The sequence below is a fragment of the Phalacrocorax aristotelis genome, chromosome 12 (genome assembly GCF_949628215.1).
Source record: "Phalacrocorax aristotelis chromosome 12, bGulAri2.1, whole genome shotgun sequence".
Lineage (NCBI taxonomy): Eukaryota > Metazoa > Chordata > Aves > Suliformes > Phalacrocoracidae > Phalacrocorax > Phalacrocorax aristotelis.
The window spans coordinates 24,291,344-24,316,463 of NC_134287.1; the positions used below are offsets into that span (position 1 = coordinate 24,291,344).

Below are 25,120 nucleotides of genomic sequence, written 5' to 3' on the forward strand. Positions count from 1 at the left end.
CTCCCAGTACATCCCAGTTCCCTACCAGTGCAGCCCAGTACATCCCAGTTCCCTCCCAGTCCGTCCCAATCCCCTCCCAGTACATCCCAGTTCCCTGCCAGTATGTCCCAGTACATCCCAGTTCCCTCCCAGTACATCCCAGTTCCCTCCCAGTACATCCCAGTTCCCTACCAGTTCCCTCCCACTACATCCCAGTCACTCCCAGTACATCCCATTTCCCTCCCAGTACATACCAGTTCCCACCCAGTACATCCTACTACATACCAGTTCCCTCCCAGTTCACTCCCAGTACATCCCAGTACTTCACAGTTCCCTCCCAGTACATCCCAGTACGTCCCAGTTCCCCTCAGTACATAACACTTCCCTCCCAGTACATACCAGTGCATCCCAGTGTCCTCACGGTACGTCCCAGTGTCCTCACGGTACGTCCCAGTTCCCTACCAGTACATCCCAGTTCCCTCCCTGTTCCTTCCCAGTACATAACAGTTACCTCCCAGTACATCCCAGTAGATCCTGGCACATCCCAAATCCCTGCCAGTTCCACCCGGTACAACCCAGTAAAAGCCTGTACATCCTAGTTCCTCCACAGTACATCCCAGGGCATCCCCGCACATTGTAGTGCCTCCCAGTACATCCCAGTTCCCTCCCAGTACTGGGAGGGAACTGGGATGTACTGGGAGGGAACTGGGACGTACTGGGAGGGACCTGGGATGAACTGGGATGTAATGGGACGGAACTGGGATGTAATGGGACGGAACTGGGATGTAATGGGACGGAACTGGGAAAGAAGTGGTAGTGAACCGGGAGGGAATTGGGATGTACGGGGATGAACTGGTAGGGAACTGGGATGTACTGGCATGGAACGGGGATGTATTGGGATGTACAGGAACGGAACTGGAATGTACTGCGATGTACTGGGATGTACTGGGAGCGAACTGGGATTTACTGGGATGTACTGGGAGGAAACTGGGATATACTGGGAGGCACTGGGAGGGAAGTGGGTGTCAACTGGGACATTCCAGTTTCCTCCCAGTACATCCCAGTTCCCTACCAGTGCAGCCCAGTACATCCCAGATCCCTCCCAGTACATCCCAGTTCCCTCCCAGTCCGTCCCAGTACATCCCAGTACATCCCAGTTCCCTCACAGTACATCCCAGTTCCCTCACAGTTCACACACAGTTCCCTCACAGTTCCATTCCAGTACATCCCAGTACATGCCACTTTCCTCCAAGTAAACCCCAGTTCCCTCCCACTACATCCAAGTTCCCTCCCACTTCCCTCTAAGTACATCCCAGTACTTCACAGTTCACTCCCAGTACATCCCAGTTCCCCCTCGGTACATAACAGTTCCCTCCCAGTACACCCCAGTACATCCCAGTTCCCTCCCACTATGTCCCACTACATCCCAGTTCCCTCCCAGTCCATCCCAGTTCCCTCCCAGTAAATCCCAATTCCCAACACTTTCCACCCAGTACATCTCAGTTCCCTCCCAGTACATCCCAGTTCCCTCCCAGTACATCCCAGTACTTCACAGTTCCCTCCCAGTTCACTCCCAGTTCCCTCCCAGTACATCCCAGTTCCCCCTAAGTACATCCCAATACTTCATAGTTCCCTCCCGGCACGTCCCAGTACGTCCCAGTTCCCCTCAGTACATAACACTTCCCTCCCAGTACATACCAGTACATCCCAGTGTCCTCACAGTACATCCCAGTTCCCTCCCAGTTCACTCCCAGTACACAACAGTTACCTCCCAGTACATCCCAGTAGATCCTGGTACATCCCAAATCCCTGCCAGTTCCACCCGGTACAACCCAGTACAAGCCTGTACATCCTAGTTCCTCCACAGTACATCCCAGGGCATCCCCGCACATTGTAGTGCCTCCCAGTACATCCCAGTTCCCTCCCAGTACTGGGAGGGACCTGGGATGTACTGGGAGGGAACTGGGACGTACTGGGAGGGAACTGGGACGTACTGGGAGGGAACTGGCATGTACTGGGATGTAATGGGACGGAACTGGGATATATTGGGAGGCACTGGGAAAGAAGTGGTAGTGAACCGGGAGGGAATTGGGATGTACGGGGATGAACTGGTAGGAAACTGGGATGTACTGGCATGGAACGGGGATGTATTGGGATGGACAGGAACGGAACTGGAATGTACGGCGATGTATTGGGATGTACTGGGAGCGAACTGGGATTTACTGGGATGTACTGGGAGGAAACTGGGATATACTGGGAGGAAACTGGGATATACTGGGAGGAAAGTGGGTGTCAACTGGGACATTCCAGTTTCCTCCCAGTACATCCCAGTTCCCTACCAGTGCAGCCCAGTACATCCCAGTTCCCTCCCAGTCCGTCCCAATCCCCTCCCAGTACATCCCAGTTCCCTGCCAGTATGTCCCAGTACATCCCAGTTCCCTCCCACTACATACCAGTTCCCTCCCAGTACATCCCAGTTCCCTCCCAGTACATCCCAGTTCCCTCCCAGTTCCCTCCCACTACATCCCAGTACATCCCAGTTCCCTCCCACTACATCCCAGTTCCCTCCCAGTACATCCCGGTACATCCTGGTACATCCCAGTTCCCACCCAGTACATCCTACTACATACCAGTTCCCTCCCAGTTCACTCCCAGTACATCCCAGTACTTCACAGTTCCCTCCCAGTACATCCCAGTACGTCCCAGTGTCCTCACAGTACGTCCCAGTTCCCTCCCAGTACATCCCAGTTCCCTCCCTGTTCACTCCCAGTACATAACAGTTACCTCCCAGTACATCCTAGTAGATCCTAGGACATTTCAAATCCCTGCCATATCCACCCGGTACAACCCAGTACAAGCCTGTACATCCTAGTTCCTCCACAGTACATCCCAGGGCATCCCGGCACATTGTAGTGCCTCCCAGTACATCCCAGTTCCCTCCCAGTACTGGGAGGGACCTGGGATGTAATGGGAGGGAACTGGGACGTACTGGGAGGGAACTGGGACGTACTGGGAGGGAACTGGGACGTACTGGGAGGGAACTGGGACGTACTGGGAGGGAACTGGGACGTACTGGGAGGGAACTGGGACGTACTGGGAGGGAACTGGGACGTACTGGGAGGGAACTGGGACGTACTGGGAGGGAACTGGGACGTACTGGGATGTAATGGGACGGAACTGGGATGTATTGGGAGGCACTGGGAAAGAAGTGGTAGTGAACCGGGAGGGAATTGGGATGTACGGGGATGAACTGGTAGGAAACTGGGATGTACTGGCATGGAACGGGGATGTATTGGGATGTACAGGAACAGAACTGGAATGTACAGCGATGTATTGGCATGTACTGGGAGCGAGCTGGGATTTACTGGGATGTACTGGGAGGAAACTGGGATATACTGGGAGGAAACTGGGATATACTGGGAGGCATTGGGAGGGAAGTGGGTGTCAACTGGGACATTCCAGTTTCCTCCCAGTACATCCCAGTTCCCTACCAGTGCAGCCCAGTACATCCCAGTTCCCTCCCAGTCCGTCCCAATCCCCTCCCAGTACATCCCAGTTCCCTGCCAGTATGTCCCAGTACATCCCAGTTCCCTCCCAGTACATACCAGTTCCCTCCCAGTACATCCCAGTTTCTTCCCAGTTCCCTCCCACTACATCCCAGTACATCCCAGTTCCCTCCCGGTACATACCAGTTCCCTCCCGGTACATACCAGTTCCCTCCCGGTACATCCTACTACATACCAGTTCCCTCCCAGTTCACTCCCAGTACATCCCAGTACGTCCCAGTTCCCCTCAGTACATAACACTTCCCTCCCAGTACATACCAGTACATCCCAGTGTCCTCACAGTACGTCCCAGTTCCCTCCCAGTACATCCCAGTTCCCTACCAGTACATCCCAGTTCCCTCCCAGTTCCTTCCCAGTACATAACAGTTACCTCCCAGTACATCCCAGTAGATCCTGGTACATCCCAAATCCCTGCCAGTTCCACCCGGTACAACCCAGTACAAGCCTGTACATCCTAGTTCCTCCACAGTACATCCCTGTGCATCCCCGCACATTGTAGTGCCTTCCAGTACATCCCAGGTCCCTCGCAGTACTGGCAGGGAACTGGGATGTACTGGGAGGGAACTGGGATGTACTGGGATGTAATGGGACGGAACTGGGATGTATTGGGAGGCACTGGGAAAGAAGTGGTAGTGAACCGGGAGGGAATTGGGATGTACGGGGATGAACTGGTAGGAAACTGGGATGTACTGGCATGGAACAGGGATGTATTGGGATGTACAGGAACGGAACTGGAATGTACTGCGATGTACTGGGAGCAAACTGGGATTTACTGGGATGTACTGGGAGGAAACTGGGATATACTGGGAGGATACTGGGAGGAAACTGGGACGAAAGTGGGTGTCAACTGGGACATTCCAGTTTCCTCCCAGTACATCCCAGTTCCCTACCAGTGCATCCCAGTCCGTCCCAGTTCCCTCCCAGTCCGTCCCAGTACATCCCAGTTCCCTCCCAGTACATCCTACTACATACCAGTTCCCTCCCAGTTCACTCCCAGTACACAACAGTTCCCTCCCAGTACGTCCCAGTTCCCTCCCAGTACGTCCCAGTACATCCCAGTTCCGTCCCTGTTTCGACCAGTGCGTCCTAGTTCCCTCTTATTCCATTCCAGTTCCCTCCAGTACATCTCAGTTCTCTCCCATTTCCCTCCAAGTACATCCCAGTTCCCTCCCAGTTCACTCCCAGTACACAACAGTTACCTCCCAGTACATCCCAGTACATCCCAGTAGATCCTAGGACATTTCAAATCCCTGCCAGTTCCACCCGGTACAACCCAGTACAAGCCTGTACATCCTAGTTCCTCCACAGTACATCCCAGGACATCCCCGCACATTGTAGTGCCTCCCAGTACATCCCAGTTCCCTCCCAGTACTGGGAGGGATCTGGGATGTACTGGGAGGGAACTGGGATGTACTGGGATGTAATGGGACGGATCTGGGATGTATTGGGAGGCACTGGGAAAGAAGTGGTAGTGAACCGGGAGGGAATTGGGATGTACGGGGATGAACTGGTAGGGAACTGGGATGTACTGGCATGGAACGGGGATGTATTGGGATGGACAGGAACGGAACTGGAATGTACGGCGATGTATTGGGATGTACTGGGAGCGAACTGGGATTTACTGGGATGTACTGGGAGGAAACTGGGATATACTGGGAGGAAACTGGGATATACTGGGAGGAAACTGGGATATACTGGGAGGAAACTGGGATTTACTGGGAGGAAACTGGGATTTACTGGGAGGAAACTGGGATTTACTGGGAGGAAACTGGGATTTACTGGGAGGAAACTGGGATTTACTGGGAGGAAACTGGGATTTACTGGGAGGAAACTGGAAGGGAAGTGGGTGTCAACTGGGACATTCCAGTGTCCTCCCAGTACATCCCAGTTCCCTACCAGTGCAGCCCAGTACATCCCAGATCCCTCCCAGTCCCTCCCACTCCCTCCCAGTTCCCTCACAGTTCCCTCACAGTTCCGTCACAGTACATCCCAGTTCCCTCACAGTTCACACACAGTTCACTCCCAGTTCCATTCCCGTACGTCCCACTACATCCCAGTTGCCTCCCAGTTTCCTCTAAGTACATCCCAGTACTTCAAAGTTCCCTCCCAGTACATCCCAGTTCCCTCTAAGTACATCCCAGTACTTCACAGTTCACTCCCACTACATCCCAGTACGTCCCAGTTCCCCCTTGGTACATAACACTTCCCTCCCAATACATCCAAGTTCCCTCCCAGTACATCCCAATCCTCTCCCAGTACATACCAGTTCCCTGCCAGTATGTCCCCAGTACATCCCAGTTCCCTCCCAGTACATCCCAGTACATCCCAGTTCCCTCCCAGTACATACCAGTTCCCTCCCAGTACATCCTGGTACATCCCAGTTCCCACCCAGTACATCCTACTACATACCAGTTCCCTCCCAGTTCACTCCCAGTACATCCCAGTACTTCACAGTTCCCTCCCAGTACATCCCAGTACGTCCCAGTTCCCTCCCAGTACATAACACTTCCCTCCCAGTACATAACAGTACATCCCAGTGTCCTCACAGTACGTCCCAGTTCCCTCCCAGTACATCCCAGTTCCCTACCAGTACATCCCAGTTCCCTCCCTGTTCCTTCCCAGTACATAACAGTTACCTCCCAGTACATCCCAGTACATCCTGGTACATCCCAAATCCCTGCCAGTTCCACCCGGTACAACCCAGTACAAGCCTGTACATCCTAGTTCCTCCACAGTACATCCCAGGACATCCCCGCACATTGTAGTGCCTCCCAGTACATCCCAGTTCCCTCCCAGTACTGGGAGGGAACTGGGATGTACTGGGAGGGACCTGGGATGTAATGGGACGGAACTGGGATGTATTGGGAGGCACTGGGAAAGAAGTGGTAGTGAACCGGGAGGGAATTGGGATGTACTGGGCTGCACTGGTAGGGAACTGGGATGTACTGTGAGGGAACTGGAATGTACTGCGATGTACTGGGATGTACTGGGAGCAAACTGGGATTTACTGGGATGTACTGGGAGGAAACTGGGATATACTGGGAGGCACTGGGAGGGAAGTGGGTGTCAACTGGGACATTCCAGATTCCTCCCAGTACATCCCAGTTCCCTACCAGTGCAGCCCAGTACATCCCAGATCCCTCCCAGTCTGTCCCAGTACATCCCAGTACATCCCAGTTCCCTCACAGTACATCCCAGTTCCCTCACAGTACATCCCAGTTCCCTCACAGTTCACACACAGTTCACTCCCAGTTCCATTCCAGTACAGCCCAGTACATGCCACTTTCCTCCAAGTAAATCCCAGTTCTCTCCCACTACATCCAAGTTCCCTCCCACTTCCCTCTAAGTACATCCCAGTACTTCACAGTTCACTCCCAGTACATCCCAGTTCCCCCTCGGTACATAACAGTCCCCTCCCAGTACACCCCAGTACATCCCAGTTCCCTCCCAGTATGTCCCACTACATCCCAGTTCCCTCCCAGTCCATCCCAGTTCCCTCCCAGTAAATCCCAATTCCCAACACTTTCCACCCAGTACATCCCAGTTCCCTCCCAGTACATCCCAGTTCCCTCTAAGTACATCCCAGTACTTCACAGTTCCCTCCCAGCACATCCCAGTACGTCCCAGTTCCCCTCAGTACATAACACTTCCCTCCCAGTACATCCCAGTACATCCCAGTAGATCCTGGTACATCCCAAATCCCTGCTAGTTCCACCCGGTACAACCCAGTACAAGCCTGTACACCCTACTTCCTCCACGGCACATCCCAGGACATCCCAGCACATTGTAGTGCCTCCCAGTACACCCCAGTTCCCTCCCAGTACATCCCATTACATTCCAGTGCCCTCCCAGTACATCCCAGTACATTCCAGTGCCCTCCCAGTACATTCCAGTGCCCTCCCAGTACATTCCAGTGCCCTCCCAGTACATCCCAGTGCCCTCCCAGTACATCCCAGTGCCCTCCCAGTACATCCCAGTGCCCTCCCAGTACATCCCAGTGCCCTCCCAGTACATCCCAGTGCCCTCCCAGTACATCCCAGTGCCCTCCCAGTACATCCCAGTGCCCTCCCAGTACATCCCAGTGCCCTCCCAGTACATCCCAGTGCCCTCCCAGTACATCCCAGTGCCCTCCCAGTACATCCCAGTGCCCTCCCAGTACATCCCAGTGCCCTCCCAGTACATCCCAGTGCCCTCCCAGTACATCCCAGTGCCCTCCCAGTACATCCCAGTGCCCTCCCAGTACATCCCAGTACTTCACAGTTCCCTCCCAGCACATCCCAGTACGTCCCAGTTACCCTCTGTACATAACACTTCCCTCCCAGTACATACCAGTACATCCCAGTTCCCTACCAGTTCCTTCCCAGTACATAACAGTTACCTCCCAGTACATCCTGGTACATCCCAAATTCCTGCCAGTTCCACCCGGTACAACCGAGTACAATCCTGTACATCCTAGTTCCTCCACACTACATCCCAGGACATCCCAGGACATTGTAGAGCCTCCCAGTACGTCCCAGTTCCCTCCCAGTACAACCCAGTAGATCCTGGTACGTCCCCGTTCCCCGCACTGTACGTCCCCGTTCCCCGCACTGTACTGGGAGGACAACCGAGCCTGCGCAGTGACTGACATAGGGAACGAGCAAGTTTGTACCCATCACTAGACAAGACAATAATGACTATGTATGAGTATGTGAAATTTTCATCTATAAATTGTACGGGAAAGGTGCATGAGGTACGCACGCCAGGAGGAGCAATCCCCCGTGCATCCGGCGCCGCGAATATAGAATGCCTGCTCTTTAATACTAAATTGGTGTTGAGGAGTCGTTTCCGATTTTAACGCGTTTTTCGGTAACACAGGGAGTCAGATCAAGAGAGCCAGAGAACAACAAAACACCGACAGGCTACAGGACAGAGCAGGAGGAATAAAAAAAAAAAAAAAAAACGGAGCCAGAGCCAGGCAGAGAGAGGCGGAGAAAGAAAAAGGAGCCACAGGCTACAGGACAGAGAGAGGGAGGACTGAAAAGACGGGGAGGCAGGGAGCCACTCAGAGCGAGACGGAGAAAGAAGGTGCGGGGGGGGCGCAAAAAAAAATAATTTTGCAGCAGGTAAGGAAAGAGAGGGGGCCGGGGGAGAGACAGGGAGGGCCCAGGACGTACAAGAGAGGCAACGGGGCCCCAGTGGCCCAGGACTCACCGCGACTCTCGCTCTCAGCGCTGCTGGCACAATTTAGCCGTTCAGATGCTTCTTTCCCCTCCTCTCCTCCCTGCCTCTTCTGCAGCTCCAGACTCTAGGCCGTCCTCCACCTGAAGAGAATACGTGGGTGTCTTACAGCTCTTACCAGATGAGGCTTCCTAGGCACGTAGCCTAGCTTGCTCGTGCACTACACGCCCGTACCCAACTCCGGGTTACGCGTACAGACCCTACGGTGCACGTTGGTGGCCTGGCCCGCTGCGGGCTATGAAGGGGGATCCTTCCTCCCCCACCTGCATGGACAGGCTCTCTCTTGCCTGCGGCAGGAAGGCAGCTGGCAGCCAGAGCACTTTCAGTTTCTTCTTCTTTACCTTTTGTTGGCGTCTCCAGCTTCAGCCGAGGCAGCTCCTGTCCGCAGCCGGGAAGGGCTTTGTCTATCCCTTTTCGGCCCTGCGCTGCGAGGACGGCGAGGACGGGCAGAGAGAAGCCACGCGAGCCTGAGACGGCCGCAGGCAACGGCATCCCCGGGGGAAGGACAGACAACCACGTCCTCAGCACGGTCTCTGGGAGAGGGAAAGAAGAAACAGTGACCGTCATTACCGTCGATCGACCCTGGCCAAAGCCTCTCCTTCCGCAGGGGCTTCTGGACACACCGCTCCCTCCCCACGCTACTGCTAAGGGCCCCTGCACCAAGGGGGAATCCAGTGCGCTTGAGGGACGGCTTGCTGCCTTCACGACAGGGCCTGGGGGCGGCCTAAGGCTATGCAGCACGCTTATGGGGAGGTGCCGGAGCTGGGGGCAGGCGCACGGGGCAAGGGGGGCCAGGGGAGGCTGAGCGGGACCTCCGGTGGGCCGGGGACGCGGCCATCATCTGCGCCCTGGGCACGGGGAAAAGGTCATCGTCCTCCTCCTTTCCCTCTTCCCTTCTGTCAGCTCCCGGGGAACTCACCGCTTCTCGGGAAGCGGCCGCACCCGCAAGCCCCCAGTAATCAACACGAAGCCAACCCCAAAAATACACCTCGCGTACCGTACGCGCCACGGCCGCCCGGCACCCGAGCGCCGGAAGACCGCGCCTCCCGCCATGCCCGGCGAACCACGTGACAGGGCCGGCAGCCACTGCGCCAGGAATACAGCTCCCGGCATGCTCTGCGGCACAACCCGGCCGCCCGGCAGCCGCAAGGACTACAGCTCCCGGCATGCTCTGCGGCACAACCCGGCCGCCCGGCGGCCGGTTTGATGCGGAGCCACCCAGCATCCCTGCGAGCACAGCTGCAGGCGCAACAGCAGTTACGCAGCCACAACTAGGCACTAAACAAAGGCTTTCCAACACTGCAGGTCTAGAACAGGTAGACATTAGCACAGAAGCACAAGGGGCTCCGTCACCCTGCACAAATCTCCCCGTGCCTACACACGCACACGTTCAGAAGTTAGTTATCAGAAAACGCCCGACTCAGCCATTTGCCACAGTCACGAGACTCACGACATGATAACACGACATGACACACGAGGTGGGCTCAGAGTTTTAAGGCAAGAAATACCTCCCACGCCCCCCACCCGAGATCTTTCAGGGTCCACACCTGCCATCGCCCCGCACCAAACCTACCCGGCCAAAGGCTTTCAGGTGGCCCGAAACACTGTACACAGAAAATAACCAGGGACAGACCTGCATTGTTCGGAAGCGAACGATGCCCGACCGGGGCTCCTCTGCGGGGCACGGAGCCCCCCGGCCCCGCCCGGAGACACACACCCGCCCCCCCGCTGCCCGAACTCACCCACCAGCGCTCTCCGGCCCCCGGACACGGCCGCGCTGCTCTCTCAGGCGGCTGCCGCAGGCGAGGCTCGGGCACCGCCAGGCCTCCAGGCGTCCCGAGGGGCTGCCGGCCACCGCAGGGGATGGCTGCCGGCGGCCGGACCGCCGCGGCGCTCCCCGCCCAGCTCCGAGCAGGCTCCGCCGGCCGCGGGCTTCCCACGCCGGGCCGCAGAGGGGCCCCGGCACCGCACAGGGACGCCTCGCGACCCGGCCGCCACACGCACCGGCCCTTCGGCCTCCACACGCACCGCTCCCGCCCCCGCTCCGACGCGCCGCGCACGCGCCACCGGAAGCCCGAGCCCCGCGGGGCGGCCCTTAAAGGGCGGCCGGAAGGAACGGCCCCCACCGGCCCCGCCACCGCGCCCAGCCGGTGAGCGCCAGCGCCCCCTGCTGGCCGGGCCGCGCTCAGCTCGCGAGGGCGCCGAGGGCCGGGCGGGGCGGGACGCGGCGGCTCGGGGCCAGCGCCTTCTCGGGGCGAGCGGGAAACCCCTGCGGGCCCCGGTCACGGCCGGGCACAGCCGCGCGCCCTCCGAGAGCTGCTGAACGGGGCTGCCGCTCGTGACACATACCGAGCCGTCTGCGACGGGAGCGGGCAGAGGAGGAAGGGGCCGGCGGCCGCGGGGCCCTGGCCCCAGGCGGGGGGGGGGGGCTGGGGCCCGGGGGGCCGCCCCCCTCCTCACAGTTCCCTCACAGTTCCCTCACAGTTCCCTCACAGTTCCCTCACAGTTCCCTCACAGTTCCCTCACAGTTCCCTCACAGTTCCCTCACAGTTCCCTCACAGTTCCCTCACAGTTCCCTCACAGTTCCCTCACAGTTCCCTCACAGTTCCCTCACAGTTCCCTCACAGTTCCCTCACAGTTCCCTCACAGTTCCCTCACAGTTCCCTCACAGTTCCCTCACAGTTCCCTCACAGTTCCCTCACAGTTCCCTCACAGTTCCCTCACAGTTCCCTCACAGTTCCCTCACAGTTCCCTCACAGTTCCCTCACAGTTCCCTCACAGTTCCCTCACAGTTCCCTCACAGTTCCCTCACAGTTCCCTCACAGTTCCCTCACAGTTCCCTCACAGTTCCCTCACAGTTCCCTCACAGTTCCCTCACAGTTCCCTCACAGTTCCCTCACAGTTCCCTCACAGTTCCCTCACAGTTCCCTCACAGTTCCCTCACAGTTCCCTCACAGTTCCCTCACAGTTCCCTCACAGTTCCCTCACAGTTCCCTCACAGTTCCCTCACAGTTCCCTCACAGTTCCCTCACAGTTCCCTCACAGTTCCCTCACAGTTCCCTCACAGTTCCCTCACAGTTCCCTCACAGTTCCCTCACAGTTCCCTCACAGTTCCCTCACAGTTCCCTCACAGTTCCCTCACAGTTCCCTCACAGTTCCCTCACAGTTCCCTCACAGTTCCCTCACAGTTCCCTCACAGTTCCCTCACAGTTCCCTCACAGTTCCCTCACAGTTCCCTCACAGTTCCCTCACAGTTCCCTCACAGTTCCCTCACAGTTCCCTCACAGTTCCCTCACAGTTCCCTCACAGTTCCCTCACAGTTCCCTCACAGTTCCCTCACAGTTCCCTCACAGTTCCCTCACAGTTCCCTCACAGTTCCCTCACAGTTCCCTCACAGTTCCCTCACAGTTCCCTCACAGTTCCCTCACAGTTCCCTCACAGTTCCCTCACAGTTCCCTCACAGTTCCCTCACAGTTCCCTCACAGTTCCCTCACAGTTCCCTCACAGTTCCCTCACAGTTCCCTCACAGTTCCCTCACAGTTCCCTCACAGTTCCCTCACAGTTCCCTCACAGTTCCCTCACAGTTCCCTCACAGTTCCCTCACAGTTCCCTCACAGTTCCCTCACAGTTCCCTCACAGTTCCCTCACAGTTCCCTCACAGTTCCCTCACAGTTCCCTCACAGTTCCCTCACAGTTCCCTCACAGTTCCCTCACAGTTCCCTCACAGTTCCCTCACAGTTCATCCCATGGACGGAACCGGGACCTACTGTGAGGCACTGGGAAAGAAGTGGGAGGAAGCCGGGACAGACCAATATAGCCCAGTATGGACTAGACCAATATAGCCCAGTATGGACTAGACCAATATAGCCCAGTATGGACTGGAGGGAACTGCGAGGGAACCGCGAGAGAACCCCACAGAACAAACCATGGGGCACGAGAAGGCAGAGAATTAAGAATTAGGGACAGGGAGCCAGAAAAAAAAAAAGAAAAAAACCAAAGGGAGACAGAGAGCAAAAGGAATCGCAATGCGTACGGAGAGAAGAGAGAAACAATTCTAGCATAGGGTCACGGGGGAGCCAGGGACAGCAAGATGGAGAAAGGACAGAAGCTACAGGCTACAGGGCAGAGAGGGAAGAATTAATGAATAGACACAGAGAGATGGGCAGAAAGACATGGAGAAAGGCTAAAGATCACACGGCCTACAGGGACGAGAGAAGAGAGGGAGGAATTTTAAAAACAGGGGCAAGAAGCCAGAGAGAGGGAGAGAGAAGCAACAATAAAATGGGGACAAGCCACAGGGCAGCGAGGAGGGAATCAATGAATAAGAACACGAGACCAAAGAGAACACAATATAGAATGGAAAAAAGGAACAGCGGCCTACAGGGAAGGAGGAATTAAAGATCAGGGACTGGGAGGCAGACAGAGACACATGAAGAAACAAGTGAAAAAAAAGAAAAAAACAAACCAACAGCAATGGGCTACAAAGACAGAGAGGGAGGAAATGAGGAAATAAAACGTCGCAGCAAGGAGCTGGACAGAGAGAGATGAGGACAAACAAATAGCACGGGTCCACGTGACAGAGAACGTGGAATTAGAACACAGAGAGAGGGAGCCGGACAGAGAGAGAGGCCGAGAGAAACATCTAGACAGGCTACAGCGGGCAGAGGCAGGAATTAAAACCTAGGGACAGGGAGCTGGACAGAGAGAGATGGAGGTCACAGGGAACAGCGGTGGCTGCAGGAAGAACAGGAATTCATGAATAGGGAAAGGGAGCTGGACAGAGAAGAACTCAGAAAGGCAAGAACAGTAGCAGGGTACAGAGCAGAGAAGACGAATTAAAAAGCACGGGGGGAGCGTTGAGGCAGACAGAGAGAGATTAAGAAAAAAGTCACGGGCTACGTGGCAAAGCAGGAGGAATTCAGAAACGAGGATGGGAACCAAGGGAGAGTGTGCTGGTGAAGGATAACGGGCATTAAAAGTGAGGGACGGGGAGCTGGGAAAAGCGAGGCAGAGAAAAACAGAATCACAGAGAGAATCACACAAAGCCAAAAAAGAAGAAACTGAACAACAGGAACAGGTGTAACCAAAGCGATGAAATCAACCAACCAGAGACGGTGTTCCATTACGGGAACATGGAGCGTACCAATCAGCGCACCTGTCGATCTGCATTTTAGTGCCTAGGCGATCGTTAATGTCAGCAGAACAACAGACAACATGCTTCTGTCAGAAAAGGATGACAAAACGCGGTTTCGCTTAGCGGACTGAGAAAACTAGCCAAGACTGCCAAGAGTAAGAGCCGAGAAGCTAAAAGGTAATTCCGGCAGGGGGAGATCGCGACCACCGACTCACAGACCACCACCGACCCAAGTAACACCACCTACTCAGAAGAGAACAACGGAAGAGGACAACCGAGCCTGCGCAGTGATTGACATACGGAACGAGCAAGTTTGTACCCATCGCTAGACAAGACAATAATGACTATGTATGAGTATGTAAAATTTTCATCTACAAATTGTACAGGAAAGGTGCGTGAGGTACGCACGCCAGGAGGAGCGATCCCCCGTGCATCCGGCGCCGTGAATATAGAATGCCTGCTCTTTAATACTAAATTGGTGTTGAGGAGTCGATTCCGATTTTAACGCGTTTTTCGGTAACACAGGGAGTCAGATCAAGAGAGCCAGAGAACAACAAAACACCGACAGGCTACAGGACAGAGCAGGAGGAATAAAAAAAAAAAAAAAAACGGAGCCAGAGCCAGGCAGAGAGAGGCGGAGAAAGAAAAAGGAGCCACAGGCTACAGGACAGAGAGAGGGAGGACTGAAAAGACGGGGAGGCAGGGAGACACTCAGAGCGAGATGGAGAAAGAAGGTGCGGGGGGGGGGGGGGGGGGGGGCGCAAAAAAAAAAAGTAAATTTTGCAGCAGGTAAGGAAAGAGAGGGGGCCGGGGGAGAGACAGGGAGGGCCCAGGACGCACAAGAGAGGCAGTGGGGCCCCAGTGGCCCAGGACTCACCGCGACTCTCGCTCTCAGCACTGCTGGCACAATTTAGCCGTTCAGATGCTTCTTTCCCCTCCTCTCCTCCCTGCCTCTTCTGCAGCTCCAGACTCTAGGCCGTCCTCCACCTGAAGAGGATACGTGGGTGTCTTACAGCTCTTACCAGATGAGGCTTCCTAGGCACGTAGCCTAGCTCGCCCGTGCTGGAGCTGGGGGCAGGCGCACGGGGCAAGGGGGGCCAGGGGAGGCTGAGGGGGAGCTCTGGTGAGCTGGGGAGTCGGCCATCTTCTGCACCCAGAAGCTGCAGGGGGAAAAGGTCATCATCCTTTCCTCCTCCTTTCCCTCTTCCCTTCTATCAGCTCCCGGGTAACTCCTAGGGCTGCCCTCACCCGCTCGCCTTTAGCATACCAGAAGCCTGCCTCGGCGGGTCATTTGAAGCTTCCCATCCCACCAGCCCCAGTAGTACAGGCACACAAGGAGACACCCCTGCACCCACCAAAGGGGCTCGCTCACCTCGCCGGCAGCCCTAGGCCTCACCCGACACAGGGAATCGTGTCCGACACACCACCACGCTGCAGCAAGAGCAGAGGAGGCCTTTCCTTACCAGGAAGCAGCAACGAGCACGGCGGCATCACCTCGCAGGCACCGCAGCATCGCAGGGCTGTTACCTGCGGAGAGAGCAATGGGGATCACAGGGACGCCACCGCGCGTGCGCGGCTCCCGGGCTCAGTACCCAATTCTGGTCGCTGGGCAGCAGCATTATCTGAATTACTCTTCTCGATTAATACCATCCAGAAACCGTAACTTGGCTGCATCCACAGAGCTTCTATTCCTCTGCACCTTTCCCCCTCGCAGCCCCAGCAGCGCCGTTCATTGCCTCTGCACCAAACAGCAAAGTGTCTCGAGGGAGGAGAAGCAGCACAGCAAACCTGGGGAACAAGGTTGGGTTCCCACCCCCGCAGAATAAGCCCCAGGAACTGCTTGTAGGCATGTGGCATCAGGGTTGTGATCGGGTTTTGGTTTGGTTTTCTTTTTTTTTTCCCCCGCCTTCTTTACATAATGTAATAATTGGGGTTGCTTTTCCAAACTACTGAGTTCTGTGGGGATTTTTTTGTGCTTTTGCCCTACAAAAAATGGTCATTTTCACTTTCGGTTTTGTGCATGAGAATGGTTGGTGGGTGCTTTTAGGTTGTTGTTCCTTCCCCCCACCCCCTTTTTTTTTTCCTTTCCAGCCGCACAAATCCAGCTGGAGTTGGCTTTCCCAGAAGCCCCAAGTTGTTTTCTTTCCACCAGAATTCTTCCTGTATTTTCACCCCTCATTGCAGGCCCAGAGTCAAGGGGTTTGAGGTATTTTTGTGCCCAGGCAGCAGCTCCCCAGGCTGCATAAGCAGCCCCACAGGGGGAAGTCCCCGTTTGAGGGAATCGGCCCCAAATTGGGATGGGAAAGTGAAGAGAAGGAGAAAAAACCCTGAATAACCTGAAAAAGAACACCTACTCCAGCCCACCAAGCACCGGTCACCTTGCCTGACTCACCTCCAGGGCCCACATCACGCTCGGCTCATCGCTTAGCACCCTCAGATCACAAAAAAAAAAAAAAAAGAGTAAAACCCATAATGGAGCCCTATAGCCATCAGTCACATCTTCCCTCCAGTACTACACAGACTCACCTTCTTACAGCGCTCCCCTGGGCCCTCCTCCGTTGCCCTGCACGACTCATCCATCTGCACCTGGAAAAACAGCGTTACTGAACAAGTCACCTGGAGGCACAGCAACAGCTTAACCATTCCACAGCTCCTGCGCCCACGTAGGAATACCATCTAGAGCCCAACTACAGCCTGCCGTTAAAGGAAATGCATTAAATCAAACGTTAAGCCCTCGCACATACAAGCCGGAACAGCAAAAACACGGCACGCTCGCGCACCCAGGGCGCAGCCCGACGGAGGTCCACGCGCACCTCGCTGGTTTGATGCGGAGCCACCCAGCATCCCTGCGAGCACAGCTGCAGGCGCAACAGCAGTTTCACCTACACCCATCTGGGCGCGCAGCGCTTCTGAAGCTTTAAGCTGAAAGCCCTACCTTGACGCTTGGCCACACTAGAAGCGAGCCGTAGCTAGGACTCCACAGAAACACAGCAACACAAATTGCACACCCACAGCGGCGACAGCCTTGCAACTACTTAGACCAGGAACAACAGAGGAAAGTAAAACGGCTTCATCACCCGCACAGGAAAAGCGGCAGACGGAGGCAAAGGGTCAGCATTCATAGCCCTTACAGAACACAGGCGTTCTCTCTCCTTCCATTCCTAAACCCATCCCTTAGGTCTAAATATCGCAGCCCTGCTGTGGCAATAGCGAGAGCGGGGAACGAGAGCCCTGCCGCCGGCCATTTGTGCGGCAGGACACAAAAACAGAGGGACATGTTTTGCCACACACAACCCTGAATCTCCTGAAAAGTTATGTTTACCAAAAATAGGCATTTGGAACATATTGCCAAAAACAAAACATTCGGCAATAAAACTTTTATGTGTTTGACACCCGCACATTTTTTGGGAACTTGCTATTTGCTTCCTGGTTTTGCTGGTCTTCCCTCAGAAGTTCTACCTGCAGCCAAGTTATTCCCACCCGCCCGACCGGTTCAAGCATTCACCTTCCTGGTATTACCAGCACATTGAGACACAGGCGAGGAACTTAACTGCTCTTCTAAAACTATCCAAATGACAATTACAGCCCTGAAAGAGGAGTGGAAGAGAAGAACAGGAGAGATCAGGCAGCAAAAATGCTCTGCAGGCTGCTGCCAGCCAACACTGCACTCTTTTGTTAAAGCCACCCCGCCCCCCCAAATGCAAACAAAAAAAACCCCCATGACTTCATGAAGTGCGTGGGTTTTTTTTCTTTTCAGTAGTCCTTTTGGAGCTCATCCCTGTCTCAGCATCTTGTCTTGTCAGAGCATGAAGTGCAGATGATCTGTATCCCGATGACATTTGCATGGGATGAATACATTTTCAGAAATAGACCCGATCCGTGAGACTCCTGTCACCTTTGTGGTTTTAATAATCGTAACTCAATTTTATCGACTGACACACTTGTGAGAAAACTAATTAACTTGAAACGTAGCCTCTCCTCGGGGAAAAAATGTGTTAGACACCAAATGAAACCGATTCAGAGCTCCAAACCACGATGGAGCCGATAGAGCTGTTGTGACTTAGTTTGTATGTTTAATTAATTGGTTAATAACTCTTCTAAGCAGCGCAGAATGAAGAGCTGGACCCAAAGAGGGTGCGCTGCACTGGATCCAAAAAGCACCCTTCCTCCAGAGACCCGCCTCAGGTGGCGAGTTCGCTCTGGTGCATGCCGGCCTCCCGAACTTCGGGGTCCGATGTGACCGGACCCCCACCTCCGGGGAGGGTCCTCGTACCCTGCCCAACCCTTGCTTTCCCCTGCAGCCCCCGATGCCCCCACGCCACCCCCACAAGCAGCCAAACCGGCTTCTGCTTTTGGCCCCCAAACCAGCTCACTTTGGGACCGGTTCTGAGCCAAAAAGCCCAGCTGCTGAGCCTGTTCTCAAGTCCCAAAAGCGCAGCACTTGACCTCTGCTCCTCAGCCCAAAACCACACCACTTAGTCCCCTCGCTCAGGCCCTCAAAACGCACGACTCGATCTGTTTCAGGGCCCCGGCGTCAGCCACAGGAGCCTGCTCTCAAGGCCCAGGAACAGAAGAGCTGTGCTCTCCACGCTCAGGGACCAAACCAGCTGAACCTGGCTGCGTCCCGGCCCCCTCCGCAGTCCCCACGGGCAACGCTCAGGGCCGCGGAGAGCGCAGCCACCCCGCAGCCCTGCACCCCCACGGCCCACGCGGGCACTGTCGGGGAGGCCTTGGGAACTGAACTGCGCGGGCCCGGCCCCGCACCCCGGCGGGGCAGCCCAGCACCGGCCCGGCAGCGCTTTCTTCCTGCTCTCGCAGGCCTCGTTTCCCCGGCAGCGCCGGGCCCGCACCCCAACCCCACAGGGGGCCGGGCCCGGCCCGCCTCCAGCAAACCGCGGCGGCAGCAGCCGGGGTCCCTGCCTGCCTCGCGGGCAAGGGGGGACCCGCCCGGCACCGCAGGAGCCCCCGCCGGGGTCGCCGCCGCCGCCGCCCGACCCCGACGAGGAGCAGTCGAGAGCCGGGTGGGGCTGCCCCTACTCCCCGGGGACGGGCACGGGCTCGGCCCCAAAACCCAACCACCGACCCACGACAGCGCTCGGCCCGGGGCCGCTGCTGCCCGCACCCCGCCGCCCCCCCGGGGGCTCCGCGGACCGGGAGACCCCACAGCCCAAACCCGCCGACCCACAGCGCGCCCGGCCATGCGGCTCCTCACCTGCTCTGGCGCGGCTCCGGCTGCCCCACGGCCCGGCACGGAGCCGAACCCGGCCACCGGACCATCCGCCAACCCCCCCAACCCCCGGACGCTCCGGGACGGTTCTCGTCCCTTTTCGCTCTGACGCCTCGAGCCGAGCCGGCCCCGCTCCTCCGAGCTACCGGCGGTGCCCGCTCTGCTGCTCGGGGCCGGGCCCTGTTCTCGCCCAGCCGCGAGAAGCCGCTCCGGGGTCTTCTCGGTGCGTCCAGCCCCGTGCCGTGCCGGAGCGGGGAGAGCCGGGTACGAGCGCGGAGCCCTGGGGCAGGGGTTGCCCCAGTGCCGCCGACGGTGTGTGGGGGGGTGTCGTCGTCCCCCGCCCCACGCGGGGGGCGCACACACGGTACACCCGCGGGCAGGGGCATCCCCGGGGAGCCGTGCGGCCGGGCTGCGCCGTAGGAGGGGAAGGTGATGTTGGTTTCCCATTTTCCCCGCAAACTGATCCTCCCCCCCGGCCCCCCTTTCCCGCGCGTTACAGCCCGCGAAAAAGCTTTTAACAACCCGATCGACAACACTCCCTTTATCCCTCTTCCAGCAGCAGCAGCAGCAGCAGCGAGAGATTAAGGCAACTGCAGCAGAGGGGAGGAAGGCAAGGAGAGCCTTTTCAAGCAAGGGCAGGACAAAATGCACGGCGTGGACAGGCACAGGAGAGGCTGCATTATCTGGAAAGCACAACGCCTGCCCAAGGGCAGAAAATAAGGAACGAATTGTTTCCAAGGAGCTGCAGCAGACGAATCACCTTTTTCTTTATTGCACTCCTGCCCTTTGTTATCCAAAGCGATAGGCTTCACCACCGGGCAGAAAATAGCTGCCTAGATTTACACGGACAACCAGAAACAATCAAGCCACCCAGCAAGAAGTTCGCAGCAGAGGTATAACCCATCAGCAGCTAAAACATTTGTTACGCAGGCACAACTAGGCACTAAACAAAGGCTTTCCAACTCTGGAGGTCTAGAACAGGTAGACATTAGCACAGAAGCACAAGGGGCTCCGTCACACTGCACAAATCTCCCCGTGCCTACACACGCACACGTTCAGAAGTTAGTTATCAGAAAACGCCCGACTCAGCCATTTGCCACAGTCACGAGACTCACGACATGACACACGAGGTGGGCTCAGAGTTTTAAGGCAAGAAATACCTCCCCCACCCCCCACCAGAGATCTTTCAGGCTCCAGACCTGCCATCTCCCCGCACCAAACGTAACCGGCCAAAGGCTTTCAGGTGACCCAAAACACAGTACACAAAAAATAACCGGGGAGAGCCCTACATTGTGGAAAAGCGAACGATGCCCGACCGGGGCTTCTCTGCGGGGCCCGGCCCCCGCCCCGCCCCCGGCCCGACCCGCACGGAGATACCCCCCGGCCCGCGCCAGGCCTCACCTCACACGGAGACCCACCCGCTGCCCGAACTCACCTACCAGCGCTCTCCGGCCCCCGGACACGGCCGCGCTGCTCTCTCAGGCGGCTGCCGCAGGCGAGGCTCGGGCACCGCCAGGCCTCCAGGCGTCCCGAGGGGCTGCCGGCCACCGCAGGGGATGGCTGCCGGCGGCCGGACCGCCGCGGCGCTCCCCGCCCAGCTCCGAGCAGGCTCCGCCGGCCGCGGGCTTCCCACGCCGGGCCGCAGAGGGGCCCCGGCACCGCACAGGGACGCCTCGCGACCCGGCCGCCACACGCACCGGCCCTTCGGCCTCCACACGCACCGCTCCCGCCCCCGCTCCGACGCGCACGCGCCACCGGAAGCCCGAGCCCCGCGGGGCGGCCCTTAAAGGGCGGCCGGAAGGAGCGGCCCCCACCGGCCCCGCCCCCGCGCCGGACCGCCCCCGCGCCCAGCCAGTGAGCGCCAGCGCCCCCTGCTGGCCGGGCCGCGCTCAGCTCGCGAGGGCGCCGAGGGCCGGGCGGGGCGGGGCGGGACGCCCCGGCTCGGGGCCAGCGCCTTCTCGGAGCGAGCGGGAAACCCCTGCGGGCCCCGGTCACGGCCGGGCACAGCCGCGCGCCCTCCGAGAGCTGCTGAACGGGGCTGCCGCTCGTGACACATACCGAGCCGTCTGCGACGGGAGCGGGCAGAGGAGGAAGGGGCCGGCGGGCGCGGGGCCTGGCCGCAGGCGGGGGGGGGGGGGGCTGGGGCCCGGGGGGCCGCCCTGCTGGGTCACTGCTCTGCGCCGCACCGCGCTGGGGGCTGGGGCCCGACCGGCGCCGGGCGACCGGGGGCAGCCACGAGCAGGGGGCCTGAGCTTAGCCACGGCCTGCAAAACACCCCGAAGCGTGAGACGCTGCAAGGCCAAGGTGGTCCTTGGCAATGGGGGCGCCTGGGCTCGGCCTCCGCCTTACCTGTCCTGGGTCTGCGTGGCGTTCCAGGGGAATGGTGTTTTCCTTGTGCGGAAGGTGGGCTGGCCGTTCGGCCGTGCCCCGGCCGTTACCGATCCTGCCAAAGGCGCTCGCACGCTCTGGCCCATTACTGCTGTGGTACCGCGCCGTAGCAGAAAGGTGTTGTGTTTTCTCACAAAAAGCCTCCTATGGTCAGTTGAAGAAATAACCTCCTTCCGTGGCACTGACTCTTTTTGTACAGTCCATAGCTGGCTTTCGGCTTTTGTCTTTACAGCATTCAGTTTGCTTTCTGCCTAGCTTTCTACCTGCTGTGAAACATTTGGATGGTTTTTTCTTGTTGGTTTTTTTTCCCCCTACTTGCTCCACAACTCCCACACCAACCACCCAGCGTGGCTCGCCTTTCAGCCCCCAGACCGAGGAGCCTTGCCCTGGGACGGCCCTTACATGTCAGCAGAGTTGTTCCAGCTCTCACCCTGTCCCTACCCAGCTGAGGACGTCTGTGTCCGTGGGAGACACCCAGACACTCCCCCTGCAGCGTGGCAGCCCCCTGCCCCGTCAGTGAAAACTGCGGCAATATCGGCTAAGTTTAAAAGCGTCGGCAGGAGGTGCAGAATACGTAAATAAAGCGGCGGTTGGCTGCCGGGTATGGGTGCGATATAAATACCTTTTGTTTACAGGCCTTCGTGCCTATTCAGCGTTGAACGGCACCGCAGCCCACCCAGCCCGGGGCTCACGGGGCTCGGAGAAGGGTCTCTCCAAGGGCACAACCTAAGGCAGCGCAGGAAGCCCAGCTGCCACGCTCCCAGTCGCTACGGGACACTTGCTTACAGCTACACCGACGAGGGTACGGATGAGGCTGGAACTAGCAGAAATGCTGACTCTTCTGGCCTTTTATTTGTGGAAGGTACAGCGCGCGAGCCTCGGCGGCTCACAGGAGAAGCGCGCAGTGCTGCCTAACTCTCATTCTCAGCTCACGTACTACTGCCAAAGCTCCTGCCCTGTGCTGTGCCAGATGCCGGCTGGCGTGAGCACCTGGGCTCCTGAGGGACCCCCTTGTCCTGAGAGCCAGAGGTACTCACTTCCCTTTGCATGAGGCCTGTAGGAGATATACCCTGCAATTTAAAAAATCCGTATCAAATGTGGCAGACTCAAAAGAGGGCATTTTTAAAAAGGCAGGTTTGTTTTCTTTGTTAACTTTACGATCTACAGCCTAGCAAAGAGCTCCCTTTCAGTGTCAGTCGCTTGGCTTTCTCCCCTACTGACGAGGTCCCAGCCTCCCGGTGAGATCTCGCTGGAGATATTCTGAGTTTCCCTCGAGTACGTGGCTGCCCTGGCCCGAGGCCAGCGAAGAAGCTGACTTTGCCCGTGCCTGAATCAGCAACACGTCCAGCAGGCGACTTGCAGAGCCCAGGGAACCCTCGTAAAGAGGTTTGGGGGTGGGGCGCGCCACATCTGCGGCATCGGCCGTGGGAAAGGACCGGCCCAGTAAAACAGGTGGGTGAAACCGCGGTCCGCGCCAATACGTGCTGCTGCCTGGGGCATCGCTTTGCTGCGGGTCAAGTCAGATGCTCTCTGTAAGAGTCAGTCAGGGTAAAGGCAGCAGCAGATTTCTTTTCTGCTCATTTTAACAAAGGCTGGACGGAGCCCATAGAGGAAGGCACTACGCGTCTGGCTGGGTTGGTTTCCCTGCCTTCTCGTAAGCTGTCGCGGAAACTTGCACGAGCAAAGCCTGTGCAAGCTGATGATGACAGCCACACACGGTTGAAGAGGGAGCAGACGGTGAGAGCAGAGGTGTGCGCTCAGGCTGTGCGCTGGAAGCTAATGCTAATGCTGCAAAATAAAGAGTGGATTTTCTTTTTTGGGTTTAGGTGAGCGCTAAACATGACATGTGCGTATGTGCGTGTGTCTCTCGCAGGTTTTTGTCATACACCCCACCCTCCCACCCCAAAAAAACAACCCACACATGCCACGCGTTAAACAGTGGTTTTCCGTTGTACTTAGAAGTGCTTACATAGGTGTGTTGGTTTTTTTCTTTTTTATTTTTTAATGCAGAAACAGCAATACGATAGATTTAATACAGCTAGCAGTTAGATGGGTGTAGCTTTAGAGCGTCGGCTGTTTACAAAGCAACCGCACACCTTCTTTAACTCACAGTTTAAACAAGTAAACTTGCAGTGCATCACACGTGCTTTGTACAGTCACGTTCCACACGGCAGGCCAGATGCTTCACCCTGCCTTGTCCTTGTTGCCCCGACTCCAACGGGACCGCCGAGGCCATCCTGGGGACAGCGCCGCTTTCTAGCAGCTGGGTTGCTTGCCTGGACGCCCCACAGACAAAGAGTCATTTCCCCACTGAACCTCTTCTCAAATAATTTCCTAGCCCTGCAGGCCCCACGTCCTTTGGTTCATATTTCCTTTTTTCCGGGCTTGATGCACAGGACCGACGATTTCCAGAAATAGAAACAGAGGCTGATTCAGTCCAGGCTCAACATTCTCTGACCTAAACCAAACTGTCTTCGAAGAGATAGCTGTACCGTAGGCACCACCTCGGGAACAGAAGTTGCCCTGTCATAAAAAAAAAAAAAAAGAAGGAAAACAAGGCATTTCAGGCTGAGGAGGCTGAGCGGTGTGCTGGGGGCGGTGGGGGTTGGAAAGAAACAGTTCAGACGATTAGAGCGAGCTTAGCGTTGCAAAGCGTGCCATTATTTTTAATTTGGCAGTCAGAAGACAATAGATTCTGACACTGATTTCCTGTGTGCTGCGGGAGTTCTCTCCTCAGCATTCCTGTGCACCATTTTACTTTTGTGTCCCGTCCGCTTCGCTTTTGCGCTGTAGCTCTCCGGTTCTAGCTACGCTTCCCACCACCCCCATTACTCTTTGACAAGCCCAGCTCTCACTGTGCTTCCCTTCCCTTCCCTTCCCTTCCCGTATGCGCGTGCAGGGAAAAGCCCGCGCGTCTGCCACTACAGGACACGCTCTGGGAGGCAGGAGAGATGACGACGCTCCCTGACAGAGGACACAGCTGAGGGGCGGTCCGCCGGGGCTGGGGAGATGGCAGCACCTTCCCTCAGCTGCCCCATCCGAGCACAGGTGCAGGTGAGCACTGAGGAGAGACAAGCAGGCAGGAGCCGCAGAGCGAGAGAGAAAATAAAATTCACGGGTGGGTGCTACTTGCGTCTCATTTTTAGCGCAAGGGATGAATTCTCAGCACATTCTTGGAGCTGCCCCTTTGGGACTCACGGAGAAGAGGGAGGTTGGCCACGCGGTGCAGCCCAGCTCTGCTTCCCCTAAATGGTTTTACTGTTCAGGTGTTGCCCTAATCTGGCCGGTACCCCTGCAAAGAGTTTGGGATTTCTGCTGCCTCTCCGGGCCAGCCGCAGACCCTGACTTCATCGCAGCGAATGACCCTGCGCTCGTCAGAGCGGTTGCCGAGTCACATCCCGCTGCCTTCCCTGCAGAACCGGTGACCCTTTTTCAGCCCTTGCCCCCTCTTCTCTCCGCTCGTTGCCCATCCCTTTATCAGTGCCGGCACCGATCCTGCCTCCAGCTCGCCCTGTCTCCACCTGCGAGCGCCCAACAGGAGCTAAATGTCTCCTCAAGGACGCACGGAAGAGACGCGCAGGTAACCCAGCACAGACCCCCTGCAAA

At 57.1% G+C, this 25,120-nt stretch overlaps 1 long non-coding RNA gene across 1 annotated transcript; it reads right to left on the reverse strand.

Moving 5' to 3' along the window:
* Positions 1-8,363: 8,363 nt before the first annotated feature.
* On the reverse strand, positions 8,364-14,882 carry LOC142063775 (uncharacterized). The gene is made up of 3 exons (XR_012662867.1): positions 14,777-14,882; positions 9,107-9,298; positions 8,364-8,848 (listed from the first exon to the last, which is right to left on the reverse strand). It is a non-coding gene; the product is annotated as an uncharacterized LOC142063775 (long non-coding RNA).
* Positions 14,883-25,120: the final 10,238 nt, after the last annotated feature.